We start from the raw sequence: 18,494 nt of genomic DNA, 5'->3' as shown, positions 1-18,494 counted from the left end.
AATGGGCCATTGAGCTCTTACCATTTGACATAACCTACAAACCACGGCGAGCTATCAAGTCGCAAGTTCTGGCTGACTTCATCGCCGAATGGACCGAAGCCGAACTCCCTAAAGAGTATGGCGCATACTCCAATTGGATCATGCATTTCGACGGCTCCAAAATGTTGGCTGGCTTGGGGGCTGACATCGTCTTGACGTCCCCAACCGCACAGTCCAATATTTGCTTCAAATAATGTACATGGACTCCAACAATGCAGCCGAATACGAGGCCCTTCTACATGGCCTCTGGATGGCAATCTCCATGGGTATTCAACGCCTAGAGGTGCGCGGGGATTCAAACCTCGCAATATCCCAAGTAAATGGAGACTTTGATGCCAAGGATCCGAAAATGGCAGCCTACCGTAACGCCGTCCTAAAAATGTCAGCCCGGTTCGAAGGACTCGAATTCCACCATGTAGCCCGGGATAATAACCAGGCAGCAGACGTGTTGGCACGCATCAGCGCGAAACGCGACGCCGTCCCTCCAAACATCTTCCTGGAGCGGCTCTTTAAGCCATCCGTATTATGGGAAGAGGAGTCTAGAAATAATAATCCGGAACAAACTGCATCACCTAACACAGAACATTCTGACACAATCGGTGGCTCAGCCAATGAAATAACAGATTCAGCCCATGAAATACTGGCAGTAATTGCCCCGTGGACAGAACCATTCCTAGCCTACTTAATCAGGCAGGAACTTCTCAAAGACCAAAATGAGGCCCGCCGCATAGTTCGGCGATCTAAAGCCTACAAGGTCCATGAGGGAGAACTTTATAAGAAAAGCACGACCGGAGTCCTTCAAAGGTGTATCTCCGAAGAGGAAGGGCGAAATCTCCTGGCTGAAATTCACGCCGGACTCGGCGGGCACCACGCCGCTGCCCGGGCCCTTGTAGGCAAGGCCTTCCGTACAGGATTTTATTGGCCGACCGCCTGGGCAGATGCTCAGGACTTAGTCCAACGATGCGTCGGTTGCCAGCTCTTTGCTAATCAGAGCCACATGCCAGCCACCGCCCTCAAAACTATATACGGCACGAATTTCACGGCCGACGAGGTGAAACTCTGGTGCAAAAACATGGGCATCAAGCTCGACTACGCTTCAGTCTACCACCCTCAAACTAACGGTCAAGTGGAACGAGCAAATGGTCTAATCATGAGCGGCATCAAACCCAGATTAGTGCGGTCCCTCGCGGAATCTAGCACGCACTGGGTAGAGGAGCTCGACTCCGTACTCTGGGGGCTGCGGACCACGCCAAACCGCACAACCGGATTCACATCATTTTTTATGGTATACGGCGCTGAGGCAGTTTTGCCCTGCGATATAATTCATGACTCACCTCGCGTGCGCATGTACGAGGAAAGAGAAGCCGAGTTGGATTGGCAGGACAGTTTGGACACCTTAGAGGAGGAGCGCGACGTGGCAAAATCCCGTTCGGCATTCTATCAGTAGCAGGCTCGAAGATATCAAAGCAGAGAAGTACGGGCCAAAACTTACAATGTTGCCGAGCTAGTTCTACGCCTGCCGAATAAGAAAAAGGACAAACTTAAGCCCAAATGGGAAGGTCCCTTCATCATCGACCAAGTCCTTAACGGCGGTGCATACCGTCTACGCAACGCATCTGACAACAGACTCGAGCCAAACCCATGGAACGCAGCCCGTCTCTGAAGATTTTACGCCTAGCGCCGGACTCAGGGTTCGTCTCCTTCCTTCGTCCACCTTTCATATTTTTTCGCTGTCTTTGTTTTCCCTCCTTTTTCCTCCCTCTTTCGGTACAAACCCCTTGAGGGCTGATCTGCGCTTTGTTCGCACTCACTCGATGTGCTACTCGCACTCGATATACCTGGGGGCTTCTTTAACAGAAGCTTACTTCTATGGGCTTCATGCCCAACACATGTGTCATACTTCCGCATGTACCTTTTGATCACCATTATATGCATCGATATGACTTAAGTTTTGGCCAAGCCGGGTTGCCTAGCTCCTGTGCTTACCCCTACGTTCCCAATTGTTCGGCTAGGAGGTAAAGGGAGCACCTCTGCGATTGTTACTGCCGGGTCAGCCGGATGTGTACCTCAGACTGGGTGAAGCCGAAGGCTAGCGTTATTAAGGGAATATTCGGTCGGTGACCTGAAAGATGACTTATTACTTACTTATTTATCTGCCCCCAGATGCTTTTTCTGCTATTTTCACAGTCCGGACATGCACTTTAGGGCATGCCTCCCAGGGAAAGGAACCCTTAACGGAACTATTCTCCCTGGAAGATGTTTCTTACTAACCATGTAATATAACATAGCTAGTTGGGCACTTGTCTGATAAAGCAATTATGACCCCTACGCCTTGTCTCCATGCATGCCCCAGTTCTTTTATAACCGTAAGGGTATTTGGACACACTCCGGACTGTTGGGTCCCAAGGTTGAAGCGAAAAGGTCCGCAAAGGCAAACGATCTACAATCCAGCTAGAAGGCATTTTACATGTCATTTTAAAATTACATCATCAAACTGACTGATTGTACTCCTTTTCAATCCCATCTAACAGGTTGTCTAATTTACAGTCCTGTTGGGAATATTTCGCGGCCAATTCTACTTGGCCGTACATCAGGCTCACAGGATCTCCTTCCCATCGGGCCCCATAGGTCCGACCTCGGCCATGTGGTTTGGGTCAGCCTTCGGGTACCGCGTATTCACCATGGCCCATGCCTCCCTGGTGCCCTGACGGCAGGCCGATATATTCCACAGACGGAAACGCCGCCGTACTCCCTGAAGCTTCTCAGCAAGCCCTCCAAGGCCCTCGGGTAGGGAGACGGAAGGCCATAGGTCCTGAACGACGCCGCTCATCGCCTGCCAAACACGTTCGTGTAGTTGCAGCAGCTCGGGAAGAGGGTCTCCCGTGGAACAAGGCATCTCCTCTGCCGAACGACCCGTGAGCACACCTACAGACACATTTCTATCAATCGACTTCCTCGCCGAACTCTTCTTTACAAAAGAGTTTGCTCAAACACTTACTATAAATGCCGCGACGAAGCCGCCGATTCTCCTTTACGGAGTTAGACAGCTGGACCCGAACATCTTTTAGTTCTTCGCCCAGCTGGGTGTTGGCATCTTGGAGTTTGTTCCTCTCCTGCCGCACCCTCATAAGCACACTCTCGCCGGCCTTCAACTGGCGCAGCAGATGTTTCTTGTCCGGATCTAGTCCGACACCCTCTGCAATATTATTGTCAGACTATACACACACGCCGCACTTCATAAACTACTTCTTTTCAAAATATGAATTACCAGAGGGGGTCTCCGTGGCTCCCCCGGCAGCGGCTAGTGCGGCCTCAAGTTGGGCCTTGCATTCCTAAAGCTCCTGGGACAGGTGGGTATTCTTCTCGGTAAGATCCTGCATAACAAATGATCCTTAAATCAGTTAGTTTAACTATTTTAAGTCTCGGGGGCTACTGGCATATATAACTATTAAAATTCCTCACCCGTATGTCTTATACATACTGCTCTGTGGCTCTGATTAAACCATCTTGAGCAGCACGGAGGTGCGCGTCTCCCGCATTAAAGGCATTCAACGCCTCTGGGGAGAAACACGCGTCATGAAGAACTGTTCGACGGCGCCTGTGATTCCTGGCGCTCTCCACCTCAGACCTGGTGGCGGACAACCTGTCGGCATCCTCCGGTGGAGGAGCATCCGGCTCGCGCCTTGCACTCGCCTCCCCCTCCGGACCAGGAGTTGGAGCCTGGCTGGCGGAGGCTTGGTTGGCACTGAGGGAGTCCCGGACTAGGGGGTGTCCGGATAGCCGGACTATCATCATCGGCCGGACTCCAAGACTATGAAGATACAAGATTGAAGACTTCGTCCCGTGTCTGGATGGGACTTTCCTTGGCATGGAAGGCAAGCTTGGCGATACGGATATGTAGATCTCCTACCATCGTAACCAACTTTGTGTAACCCTAGCCCTCTCCGGTGTCTATATAAACCGGATGGCCTTAGTCCATAGGACGAACAACAATCATACCATAGGCTAGCTTCTAGGGTTTAGCCTCCTTGATCTCGTGGTAGATCCACTCTTGTAACACACATCATCAATATTAATCAAGCAGGACGTAGGGTTTTACCTCCATCAAGAGGGCCCGAACCTGGGTAAAACATCGTGTCCCTTATCTCCTATTACCATCCGCCTAGACGCACAGTTCGGGACCCCCTACCCGAGATCTGCCGGTTTTGACACCGACATTGGTGCTTTCATTGAGAGTTTCTCTGTGCCGTCACCATCAGGAAGGATGCCTTTTCCCGTCTTCAAAGACGGCACCATCGTCAAGGGAGCTTTGGCCGCCGGCCAGACTATCTGGCTAGGCGGTTTTCTTATGACCGCCTGTTCGGCCACCGCTCCCACAATGACCTTTTAGGTCATTAAAAGCGATCTTCACGTCAGCTCGGAATTCGCCGAGCAGCTAGATCCGATCGAGCTCTCCTCCGTAAACGAGCTCTTGGATCGCATCGCCGCCCTGGGAGTCGCTACCGACTACGATCAGATTGGGCTTAAAACCGATCTGAGAGAAATTAACTCTCCCCAGGTTACCCACCACGTTGTCGTGGTAGAGGAACAATGCGGCGACTCTTATTCTATGTTAAAAACCAACTATGTTCGGATTCGACGCTAATCAAATACTGAACCTAAAATCAGGCATCGGACCAGATTCGTTGGAAAGCGTCCAGCAAACCAAGCTTCCGAATCCGGAAGCTTCTTGGCCTTTGAGCCTCAGATTGGGCGGGGTTCCGAACTTGATTCCACCCGCCCACCCAAACATAAGCGATCTATCTCAAATACGGCAAGAGCCCGATGAAACAGTACATCATTACTGGGCCAGATTCCTCCTGGTTATGGACAGGATAAAGGACTGCCATGAAGAAAGCGCGATTTCAATCTTCTGCAACAATTGCACGGACAAGGGAATCATAAACGCCATCAGTCTTCACAAAGTTACACGCTTCGCCGACCTAGCGACCATTGTACAAAAAATACTGCATGATGGAAAGTGCCAGGAAAACCGAAACTAGATTTTGGGACAATCCGGCCCTGAATACAACCCCACTCCGGAATAAAAGGGTGCGTCATACTCAAGCACCTGGGTTAAAAACCAAAAAGCAAAAACCCCATAAAGGGTACGTAACCATACTGGAGGGATGGCTCAACGGACCTTGCAAAATCAACAGTACGGAGGGCGCCACTCCAACACATAGCCTTCGAGCATGTTGGATATTACGGCAGGTGGCCAAAAGTGGCGAAGGCTTTTTAGCCCCGGGCAACCAGCCCAGCAGCACCAGTACGGTATTAACAGTCTTCGAGACTTTCGCATCAAATAACATGTGGAAACGAACAATCCGCAGTCTTGCCGAAGTCTACCAAGTAGCAACAACAAATCCATGGAGCGACACGGCTATCACCTTCAATGCCAGCGACGAACCTAAATTCCGAATAGCTAGAGCACCAGCCGCATTGGTCCTTAGTCCGATAGTGGACGGCTTTCGTCTTACCAAGGTACTCATGGATGGCGGCAGCGGATTAAACCTCATCTACGAGGAAACCCTTCGAAAAATGACTGGAGCCGCATTGAGCGAAGCAGCACAACCTTCAGGGAAATAATCCCTAGTCAAGAAGTACGCTGCACAGGAAAAATCACACTAGATGTAGTGTTCGGCTCGTCGGACAATTATAGGTCCGAAGAGGTCACGTTCCAAGTGGCCCCATTCGGCAGCGGATATCACGCTTTGTTAGGGCGAGAGGCATTCACAATCTTCCAAGCTATACCCCATTACGGGTACATGAAGATCAAAATGCCCGGACCCAATGGAATAATCACTCTCGCCAGTGATCCAGATACAGCACTCCGCGCTGAAAATAAGACAGCCGCACTGGCCCTAGAGGCATTATCCGAAGCCCTAGCAGCAGAGGAATTAATTGCGCTGCGCTCCAAGGTGGATAGGGACGATGTGATACTCGATAAAAGGTCCAAGTCCACCTCTTTCAAACCAGCAGACGAAATAGTCAAATTTCAGGCCCATCCAACGGACCCCACAAAGACGGCATCAATTGGGGCACAATTAAATCCTGATATAGAAGCCGCACTACGAGAATTCCTTCGGGAAAATTGGGACATTTTTGCCTGGCACCCTTCAGACATGCCAGGAATCCCATGCAGGCTGGCAGAGCACAGCCTAAATATCTTAAAAGGATTCAAGCCAGTCAAACAAGCTCTTCGGCGATTTTTCGAACCCAAGAGACAGGCAATGGGAGAGGAGCTAGCCAAACTCTTAGAAGCCGGATTCATCAGAGATATCAAGCATCCGGACTGGCTAGCCAACCTGGTAATGGTACCAAAAAAGGACAAATCCTGGCGCCTCTGCGTCGATTTCAAAGACCTTAACAAAGCCTGTCCAAAGGACCCTTTCCCTCTCCCTCGCATCGACCAAATCATCGATGCTACCGCAGGGCATGATTCATTGTGCTTCCTCGATGCATACTCCGGATACCATCAAATCAAGATGGCGGAAAAAGACCAGGCCACAACGGCATTCATTACTCCATATGGGCCATTCTGCTTCAACACAATGCCCTTCGGACTCAAAAACGCCGGTGCAACATATCAGCGCATGATTCAGACATGTCTGGCTACCCAGATAGGCAAAATAGTAGAGGCGTACGTAGACGATGTGGTCGTCAAGACCAAACACGTCGAAACTCTAGTAGACGACTTGAGGGTGGCATTTGACAACCTCCGAGCATATGACATTAAGCTCAACCCGGAAAAGTGTGTCTTCGGAGTACCAGCCGGAAAGCTTTTGGGCTTCATTGTATCCGGTAGAGGAATTGAAGCAAACCCAACCAAGATCCGAGCTCTATCACAATTGGATATCCCAAAGGACCTCAAGCAAATACAAAAACTAACTAGGTGCGTAGCGGCTCTAAGCCGCTTCATCTCCCGTTTGGGAGAAAAGGCTCTGCCCCTCTATCGCCTCCTCTGGTGCACCGAACACTTCGAATGGACGGATGCCGCCACGGCCGGACTCGAAGAAATCAAGGCCATACTGGCAACAAATCCGGTCCTGGCCGTGCCCAACCTGGGCGAACCTATGTTATTATATATCGCAGCAACACATCAAGTTGTCAGCGCGGTACTCGTCGTCGAACGAGAAACTGAAGGGCACAGATTCCCTCTTCAAAAACCAGTGTACTACGAATCCACTTTCTTAACTCCATGCAAGTCCCGGTACCCACATTATCAAAAGATAGCATATGCGGTGTTCATGGCATCCCAGAAGCTGCGACACTACTTTCAAGAGTGTTCCATAACAGTGGCCTCCAAAGTACCTCTCAACGATATTATAAACAATCGCGACGCAACAGGCAGGATTGCAAAATGGGCCATTGAGCTCTTACCATTTGACATAACCTACAAACCACGGCGAGCTATAAAGTCGCAAGTCCTGGCTGACTTCGTCGCCGAATGGACCGAAGCCGAACTCCCTAAAGAGTACGGCGCGTACTCCAATTGGATCATGCATTTCGACAGATCCAAAATGTTGGCTGGCTTGGGGGATGGCGTCGTCTTGACGTCCCCAACTGGAGACACAGTCCAATACGTACTTCAAATAATGTACATGGACTCCAACAACGCAGCCGAATACGAGGCCCTTCTACACGGCCTCCGGATGGCAATCTCCATGGGCATTCAACGCCTAGAGGTGCGCGGGGATTCAAACCTTGCAATATCCCAAGTAAATGGAGACTTTGACGCCAAAGATCCGAAAATGGCAGCTTACCACAACGCCGTCCTAAAAATGTCAGCTCGGTTCAAAGGACTCGAATTCCATCATGTAGCCCGGGATAATAACCAGGCAGCAGACGTGTTAGCACGCATCGGCGCAAAACGTGACGCCGTCCCTCCAAACATCTTCCTGGAACGGCTCTTTAAGCCATCCGTATTATGGGAAGAGGAGTCCGGAAATAACAACCCAGAGCCAGCTGCATCACCTAACTCAGACAATTCTGACACGATCGGCGGCTCAGCCAATGAAATAACACCTTCAGCCCACGAAATAATGGCAGTAACTGCCCCGTGGACGGAACCATTCCTAGCCTACTTAATTAGGCAGGAACTTCCCGAAGACCAAAACGAGGCCCGCTGCATAGTTCAACGATCTAAAACCTACAAGGTCCATGAGGGAGAACTTTACAAGAAAAGCACAACCGGAGTCCTTCAAAGGTGTATCTCCGAAGAGGAGGGGCAAAATCTCCTGGCTGAAATTCACGCCGGACTCGGCGGGCACCACGCCGCAGCCCGGGCCCTTGTAGGCAAGGCCTTCCGTACAGGATTTTATTGGCCAATAGCCCGGGCAGATGCCCAGGACTTAGTCCAACGATGCGTCAGTTGCCAGCTCTTTGCTAATCAGAGCCACATGCCACCCACCGCCCTCAAAACTATACCCATCACCTGGCCGTTCGCGGTCAGGGGGCTTGACATGGTTGGACCCCTTAAAGGGGGAACCCACAAGCACAAATACTTATTGGTCATGGTGGACAAATTCACCAAATGGATTGAAGCCAAGCTGGTTAAAACGGCAGAATCCGGACCTGTGATAGATTTCATATCCGGGGTAGTACACCGTTTTGGCGTCCCCCACAGCATCATCACTAATAACGGCACGAATTTCACGACCGACGAGGTTAAACTCTGGTGCAAAAACATGGGCATCAAGCTCGACTATGCTTCAGTCTATCACCCTCAAACTAACGGTCAAGTCGAGCGAGCAAATGGTCTAATCATGAGCGGCATCAAACCCAGACTAGTGTGGTCCCTCAAGGAATCTAACACGCACTGGGTAGAGGAGCTCGACGCCGTACTCTGGGGGCTGCGGACCACGCCAAACCGAACTACCGGATTCACACCATTTTTTATGGTGTACGGCGCAGAGGCAGTTCTGCCCTGCGATATAATTCATGACTCACCTCGAGTGCGCATGTACGAAGAAAGAGAAGTCGAGCTGGATCGGCAGGACAGTTTGGACGCCTTAGAGGAGGAGCGGGACGTGGCAAAAGCTCGTTCCGCATTTTATCAACAGCAAGCTCGAAGATATCAAAGCAGAGAAGTACGGGCCAAAGCTTACAATGTTGGCGAACTTGTTCTACACCTGCCGGACAAGAAAAAGGACAAACTTAAGCCCAAGTGGGAAGGTCCCTTCATCATCGACCAAGTCCTGACCGGTGGAGCATACCGTCTATGTAACGCATCTGACAACCGACTCGAGCCGAACCCATGGAACGCAGCCCGTCTCCGAAGATTCTACGCCTAATGCCGGACTCAGAGTTCGTCTCACTCCTCCATCCACCTTTTTACATTTTCACTATCTCTTGTCCCCCTCCTTCTTCCCACTTTTTTTCAATACCTTTGATAGGCTGATTTGTGCATTGTTCGCACACACTCGATGTGCTCCTAGCACTCGTTATACCTGGGGGCTTCTTTAACAGAAGCTTATTTATACGGGCTTCATGCCCAACACATGTGTCATACTTCCGCATGTACCTTTTATTCACCATTATATGCATCGATATGACTTAAGTTTTGGCCAAGCTGGGTTGCCTGGCTCCTGTGCTTACCCCTACATTCCCGATTGTTCGGCTAGGAGGTAAAGGGAGCACCTCTGCGATTGTTACTGCCGGGTCAGCCGGATGTGTACCTCAGACTGGGTGAAGCCGAAAGCTAGCGTTGTTAAGAGAATATTCGGTTGGTGACTTGAAAGATGATTTATTACTTACTTATTTATTTGCCCCCAGATGCTTCTTCTGCTATTTTCGCAGTCCGGACATGCACTTTAGGGCATGCCTCCCAAGGAAAGGAACCCTTAACGGAACTATTCTCCCTGGAAGATGTTTCTTACTAACCATGTAATATAATATAGCTAGTTGGGCACTTGTCTCATAAAGCAATTATGACCCCGATGCCTTGTCTCCACGCATGCCCCGGTTCTTCTATAACCGTAAGGGTATTCGGACACACTCCGGACTGTTGGGTCCGGAGGTTGAAGCGAAAAGGTCCGTAAAGACAAACGATCTACAATCCGGCTAGAAGGCATTTTACATGTCATTTCAAATTACATCGTCAAACTGACTGATTGTACTCCTCTTCAATCCCATCTAACAGGCTGTCTAATTTACAGTCCTGTTGGGAATATTTCGCGGCCAGTTCTACTTGGTCGTACATGAAGCTCACAGGGATTTCCTTCCCATCAGGCCCCGCAGGTCTGACCTCGGCCATGTGGTTTGGGTCAGCCTTCGGGTACCGTGTCTTCACCATGGCCCAGGCCTCCCTGGCACCTTGACGGCAGGTCGATATTTTCCACAGACAGAGGCGTCGCCGTGCTCCCTGAAGCTTCTCAGCAAGCTCTCCAAGGCCCTCGGGTAGGGAGACGGAAGGCCATAAAGCCTGAACGACGCCACTCATCGCCTGCCGAACACGTTCGAGCAGTTGAACCAGCTCGGGAAGTTGGTCACCCGTTGAACCAGGCATTTCCTCCGCAGGGCGACCTGTGAGCACACCTAAAGACACATTTCTGTCAATCGACTTCCTCGCCGAATTTTTCTTTTCAAAGGAATTTGCTCAAGCACTTACTATAAATGCCGCGACGAAGCCGCTGATTCTCCTTCACGGAGCCAGACAGCTGGGCCCGAACACCTTTCAGCTCTTCTCCTAGCTGGGTGTGGGCATCTTGGAGCTTGTTTCTCTCCTGCTGCACCTTCATAAGCACCCTCTCGCCGGCCTTTAGCTGACGCAGTAGCTGTTGCTTGTCCGGATCTAGTCCGGCGCCCTCTGCAATATTATTGTCAGATTTACGCACACGCCGCACTTTGTTAACTACTTATCTTTTCGAAGTATGTATTACCAGCGGGGGTCTCTGTGGCTCCCCCTGTGGTGGCTAGTGCGGCCTCAAGTTGGGCCTTGCACTCTTGGAGCTCCTGGGACAGGTGGGTATTCTGCTCCGTAAGATGCTGCATAATAAATGATCCTTAAATCAGTTATTTTAACTATTTTAAGTCTCGGGGGCTACTAGCATATATAACTATTAAAATTACTTACCCGTATGTCCTTCACATACTGCTCCGTGGCTCTGGTTAAACCATCTTGAGCAGCACGGAGGTGCGCGTTTCCCGCATCAAAGGCATTCAATGCCTCCGGGGAGAAACACGCGTCACGAAGAACTGTCCGGCGACGCCTGTGATTCATGGCGCTCTCCACCTCAGACCGGGTGGCGAACAGCCTGTCGGCATCCTCCGTCGGAGGAGCATCCGGCTCTTGCCATGTGTTCGCCTCCACTTCTGGACCACGCGATGGAGCATGGCTGCTCGGAGGCTTGATTGGCAACCTCTCCGGACACTGTCCGGCGAGCGCTCTTTCTCCTGGAAAAAGTTATGAGCGTTAATATACCTCATAGGGATCCTTCCCTTAAAAACAATGGTGCGCCGTACCGTTGCGGCGACATTTCGATTTGCGTCGCACTCCTCTTCCGCCTGCTGGGCCGAACTGACCCTTGCTGGTCAGCCGCCGCAGGTTCGGCTTCCCGCCTTAAAGGCACCTCCTACGATGCACCATCAATATAGGATGGTCAGAATTGAGCATAGATCAAATGATGGTGTCAAGACCTCGGTCGTAGTCACCTGGGAAGCCGGAAACAAACCGGGGTAGTCAGCCGTAATGGCGACTAGGGCATTGTCCATGCTAAGTTGGTGGAACACCCTGTCAATCAGCTCCACCTTTATGTCCGGATCCTCTTCGGAGGTCGGATCAAGGGATCGTTTCGGATCCTCGGGCTGTGGAGTTAGGCTTCGTATGCCCTCCACGTCCCGGCGCAGCTCCTACGCCGAAATCACAAAGTAAAATACTTGACTTTGGAAGTATGGATTGGGTAGATAAACGTCGCTTACCTAGCTCCGAGGGTTATTCATGGAGAATCCGCTCAATGGATTCGTGTGGAGAAAGTCCTCCTCCTCCCCCTTGTACAAGCCGGAAAGGATCTTTGCCAGATCGGCTGCCGAGCTCGGCCCTCTGCGGCCGTGACGGGTGGCGTCGTCTTCCCCATTGAAATCCCACATAGGGTGGCCCCTATATTGGACTGGCTGCACCCCTCGCATAATGCACGTCGCCATGATTCCAATCATGGTCAATCCGGAGTGGGCCAGTAACCTTATCCGTCCCATCAGATAATGGACGCTCCTATCATCCTCCCATTGAGGGCTCCGCGGGCGCCAACTCAGGCGTTTCTTCAAGGGAGCATTGCTGAACTCCGGGAGGCCGATCTGAAGTGGATCTGGCAGAGGGGTGTCCTCCATGTAGAACCATTCCGAAGGCCAATCTTCAGACGCCTTCTTCGGGGTGCCGGATAGATATCCCGTCCCGGTGATGCGCCATATTTCGGCTCCGCCCACTTGATATATCGACCCCTCATAAGAACAGGGTACAAGGCAAAACAATCTCTTCCACAGCACGAAATGGGGCTCGATGCCCAGGAATGGCTCGCAAAGAGCTACAAAGCCCGTGATGTGCAAAATGGAGGCAGGTGTGAGGTGGTGAAGCTGGAGTCCGTAGAACTCCAGGAGCCCCCGGAGAAACGGATGTATGGGAAATCCGAGCCCCCTTATTAGATAAGGGACGAAGCATACCCGCTCTCCTTTGGAAGGGTTGGGGACGCTCTCCGCTTGCTTTCCACCCTTGAAGGTGGCCAGTCCGGCTCGAACCGAAACCATGAAAGCTGGGGGAAGATATCCCTCGGTTTGGAGCGCCACTAGCTCGCTGTGTGGAACTGAGCATCTCCCCCAATCTCCTGGCTTAGGGCTGGGAGCGCGAGAGGAGGAGCCGCATCGACTATCCATGATGGAATGGATTTTTTTCAGAAGCTCTTCGATGAGAACTTGCGAATGGAGGATGGTGTGAGCTGGATCTAGATCCTCGCCTCTCTTATAGGCGGCTCGTTCGCGCGGCTAGGGGGTAAAATGTAAAAATACCCTAGCTTTTCGCATTCATACGACACGTGGAAGAAGGCCATTATTGGGCGTAGAAGCCAAGGAGCGCAACATTTATAAGGAAGCCGGACACTATTCGACAGGAACATGATGTTTGAAGGAGAACCCGCCTTGCAATGCCGAAGACAATATACGCGGTGGACTCGTCGTCGTTGAAGCCCGGTTCGGGGGCTACTAAGGGAGTCCTGGACTAGGGGGTGTCCGGATAGCCGGACTATCATCATCGGCCGGACTCCAATACTATGAAGATACAAGATTGAAGACTTCGTCCCGTGTCCGGATGGGACTTTCCTTGGCGTGGAAGGCAAGCTTGGCGATACGGATATGTAGATCTCCTACCATTGTAACCGACTTTGTGTAACCCTAGCCCTCTCCGGTGTCTATATAAACCGGATGGCCTTAGTCGATAGAACGACCAACAATCATACCATAGGCTAGCTTCTAGGGTTTAGCCTCCTTGATCTCGTGGTAGATCCACTCTTGTAACACACATCATCAATATTAATCAAGCAGGACGTAGGGTTTTACCTCCATCAAGAGGGCCCGAACCTGGGTAAAACATCGTGTCCCTTGTCTCCTGTTACCATCCGCCTAGACGCACAGTTCGGGACCCCCTACCCGAGATCCGCCGGTTTTGACACCGATAGGCACCCTCTCCGGACTCAGTCCGGTGAGCGCTCTTTCTCCTGGAAGTATCATGAGCATTAATATACCTCCCAGGAGTCTTTCCCTTAAAAGACAATGGTGCACCATACCTTTGCGGCGACGTTTCAATTCACGCCGCACTCCTCTTCCGCTTGCTAGGCCGCACTGACCTCGTTTGGTTAGTCGCCGCGGGCTCGGCTTCCCGCCGTAAAGGCACCTCCTGCGAAGCACCATTGGTACATGGTGGTCAGAAATAAGCATTAAAAAGTAACGGTGTCAGGACTTCGGTGGTACTCACCTGGGAAGCCGGACATAAACCGGGGTAGTCAGCCGTAATGGCAACCAAAGCATTGTCTATGCTGAGCTGGTGGAACACCCCGTCAATCAAATCCACCTTTATGTCCGGATCCTCTTCGGAGGCCGGATCAAGGGATCTTCCCGGATCCTCGGGTTGTGGAGTTGGGCTTTCTATGTCCGTCACATCCTGACGTATTTCCTGCGTCGAAATCATAAAGTAAGACACTTATCTTTGAAAGCACGGATCAGATATATAAGCGTCCGCTTACCCAGCTCCGAGGGTTATTCATGGAGAATCCATTCAATGGATTCGTGCGGAGGAAGGCCTCCTTCTCCCCCTTGTACAAGTCGGACAGGATCTTCACCAGATCGGCGGCCAATCCCGGCCCCGTGCGGCCATGATGGGTGGCTTCATTCTCCCCGTTGAAATTCCACATGGGGTGGCCCCTATATTGGAGCGGCTGCACCCCTCTCATAATGCATGTGGCCATGACTCCAATCATGGTTAATCCGGAATGGGCTAGTAACCGTATCCGGCCCATCAGATAGTGGACGCTCCTGCCATCTTCCCGTTGAGGGCTCCGTGGGCGCCAACTCAGGCGTTTCTTCAGAGGAGCGTTGCTAGACTCCGGGAGGCCGATCCGAACTGGATCCGGTAGTGGGGCATCTTCCATATAGAACCACTCTGAAGGCCAGTCTTCGGATGCCTTCTTCGGGGTTCCGGATAGATATCCGGTCCCGGCGATGCGCCATATTTCGGCTCCGCCCACTTGATATATCGACCCCTCGTGAGAATGGGGTACGAGGCAAAACAGCCTGTTCCACAGCGCAAAATGGGGCTCGATGCCCAAGAACAGCTCGCAAAGAGATACAAAGCCCGCGATGTGCAAAATGGAGGCAGGCGTGAGGTGGTGAAGTTGGAGTCCATAGAACTCCAGGAGCCCTCGGAGAAACGGATGTATGGGAAATCCGAGTCCCCTTATTAAGTAGGGGACGAAGCATACCCGCTCTCCTTTGGAGGGATGGGGACGCTCTCCGCCTGTTTCCCACCCTTGTAGGTGGCCAGTCCGGCTTGAACCGGAACCATAAAGGCTGGGGGAAGGTATCCCTCTGCTTGGAGCGTCACTAACTCGCTATGCGGGACTGAGCATCTCCTCCAATCTCCTGGCTGAGGACTGGGAGCGCAAGAAGAGGAGCCGCGTCGACTATCCATGATGGAATGGATTTCTTGTCAGATGCGCCTCGATGAGTACTTGCGGAAGGAGGATGGTGTGATTTGGATCTGGATCCTTGCCTCTCTTATAGGTAGCTTATTCGCGCAGCTAGGGGGTAAAACGTAAGAATACCCTGGCTTTTTGCATTCGTACAACACGTGGAAGAAGGCCATTATTGGACGTGGAAGCCAAGGAGCGCAACATTTATGAAGCAACCGGACACTATCCGGCAAACACATGGAGCGTGAAGGAGAACCCGCCTTGCAAACGCCGAAGACAACATACGCGCCGGACTCGTCGTCATTGAAGCCTGGTTCGGGGGCTACTGAGGGAGTCCTGGACTAGGGGGTGTCCGGATAGCTGGACTATTATCATCGACCGGACTCCAAGACTATGAAGATACAAGATTGAAGACTTCGTCCCGTGTCCGGATGGGACTTTCCTTGGCGTGGAGGGCAAGCTTGGCGATACGGATATGTAGATCTCCTACCATTTAACCGACTCTGTGTAACCCTAGCCCTCTCCGATGTCTATATAAACCGGATGGCTTTAGTCCGTAGGACGAACAATAATCATACCATATGCTAGCTTCTAGGGTTTAGCCTCCTTGATCTCGTGGTAGATCCACTCTTGTAACACACATCATCAATATTAAGCAAGAAGGACGCAGGGTTTTACCTCAATCAAGAGGGCCCGAACCTGGGTAAAACATCGTGTCCCTTGTCACCTGTTACCATCCGCCTAGACGCATAGTTCGGGACCCCCTACCCGAGATCCGCCGGTTTTGACACCGACACTCTTGTTCATAAGGATAAAAATATTACTTTGCTTCCTATGACTCCTGATTCCTTTTTGAAAGATGATATTAATAGAGCTAATAAAGCAAAACAGGAGAAGAATAAGAGTGAAAATCAGATTGTGGCAAAAGAATTTGAGCAACAAATGAAGTCTAATAATAAACCATCTAGTGTTGCTTCTGAAATTAAAGTGAAAAGTGCATGTTTATTTGCCACCAAATCTGATATTGATGAGCTAGATTTCAGCAAATCTGTTTGCTATGCTTTTTTGTGCAAAGAGGCATTATTTTCATTCGAGGATGTGCCTTCCTCTTTGCCTCCTGCTGTCACTAACATTTTGTAGGAGTTCACTGACGTCTTTCCACAAGACGTGCCACAGGGATTACCGCCTATTCGAGGGATTGAGCATCAGATTGACTTAATTCCTGGTGCTTCACTGCCAAACCGGGCGCCATACTGTACCAATCCAGAGGAGACGAAGGAGATTATGCGTCAAGTACAGGAGCTTCTCGGCAAAGGTTATATAGCGAATCCCTTTGTGACGCCCGGATAATTAAGCTACAGTAAACCTCTATTAATGATGCCACATCACCTCGGTTACAGTTGCTAATCTCACGTTAGTTCGAGATTTGATTCAAATTCAAATTTGAATTATAGTCAAACACTAAAGGTTTTCAAATATTAAAACTAAAATGTTCGGGTTGTGCCAAATAATGCATAGGTATTTATGGTGGAGAAACCACACTTTTATAAAATGTTTAAATACTATAAAATGAATAAAACAGTAGCAAGAACAATTATTTTAAGGCTTTTAAAATAATAAACAGTTACAAACTATTTTATTTAAGTGCCAAGTTAATTCTAGTAGTGGCATTATTACTAATACTATTTTAGGTGCAACTTACGTATTTTATAAAAGCTAAAATTTAATATAGAAGTATTAGAGAAATAAAAGAAAACAGAAAAGGAGGATAAAAATAGAAACAAAACAAAAACTAAAAGAGAAAAAGAGAAACCCCCTCCCACTTGGCTTCGGCCCAGCAGGCCACCAGCCTAACTAGCCTCTGGGACACTAGACCGGCCCACCCCACTCCTCATATCCTCCCTTGTCGGTCGAAACCCTAGGGCAACCACCCCTACTCGCCCCGCACAACCCCCGCACGATCCCTCTCCTCCCTCTCTCCCCCATGATCCAGATCGGGGTGACCACGCCCCCACCTTCGTCGACGCCACTGCACCGGATCGCCGTCACCATTGACTCCTCTCCCCTCGCTCCTCCTCCTGATCCAATCTGGATCCGGGCGGACCGCGTCGCCCTTCGCCGCGTAGTCCCCGCCGCCACCTTGCCGACACCGCACGGCGCCACCCCGCCATCGCCGGCACCTGCCTCCTCAACCCTCCACCCCGTGTGGATCCGGTCGGGGCCACCGACGCCCCCGACGTCGCGCTCCTCGCCGCTCGCCTATGCCGGACCTCCTCCTCTACGTCGTCGTCGTCCCCGTCCTCCTCCCGAAGGCTCCACCAAGCCTCGCCGACCCTCGTCTATGCAACACCAGTGAGGCCACGGCCTCCCTCTCCTCTTCTACCCCTCTCTGTTGCACGTCACCGTGCCTGCACCCCGTTCTCCCCTGCTCGACCCAGCGCACACCCACGCGCTCCTGTGTGCCCCCGCGCGCGCGAGCCGCGCCAACTAGCCGTAGCCACGGTGCCAGTCGCCGCCTACTGCCTACGCCCACCACCGCCTCTGTCCCGCGGCACCTGGCTACGTCCGCACGGGTCGCCGTCGTCATCCGGGGCCTCATCCCACTCCCAATACGTCTGTCGTCCGCTGCGGCGGCCCTCTTCGCCAACTGTGCCGCCCTGCTCCGGCCGTCGGTGCGAGGCCGCGTGCCCGCTCCTTCGCCCGCTGCCCCGGCGCTTTCTCGGGCTGGCGCTCGTCGCCCGATCCACCCGGCGCCCATAACCGTGCGCCCGCGAAGGCACTTAGGCCAATGACATGTGGGGCCCCACACCTCACCCCAGAACATTTTTATAAAAAGTTAAAAAAATGACTTAATAAAATAATAATTAATTAATTAATTAATCCTATTTAATTAATCTAATTAACTAGTTAGTTTAATTAAATAGTAATTAGATTAGCTAAATCCTAATTAACCTAAAAAGAGTGTGACAGGTGAGTCCCGTACGTCAGTTGACCCAGTCAACGCCCTATTGACTGCTGACGTCATGCTGACGTCACGATGACATGACGTCAGCATACACTATTCTGGATAATGTTGATTTAAAATAATTAAGTAAATTCTAAAAATGATTAAATCCCTTAAAATTAATATAAAATAAACTGTAGCTCGGATGGAAAACCTTTGTAAATGAAAGTTCCTCAGAACGACGAGACGGATCCGGATATGCAGCCCGTTCGTCCGCCACACATCCCTAGAATAGCAAA

Source organism: Triticum aestivum, unplaced genomic scaffold, assembly GCF_018294505.1.
Source record: "Triticum aestivum cultivar Chinese Spring unplaced genomic scaffold, IWGSC CS RefSeq v2.1 scaffold4B_scf_1987, whole genome shotgun sequence".
Lineage (NCBI taxonomy): Eukaryota > Viridiplantae > Streptophyta > Magnoliopsida > Poales > Poaceae > Triticum > Triticum aestivum.
Note: the sequence above shows the minus strand (reverse complement) of the source record.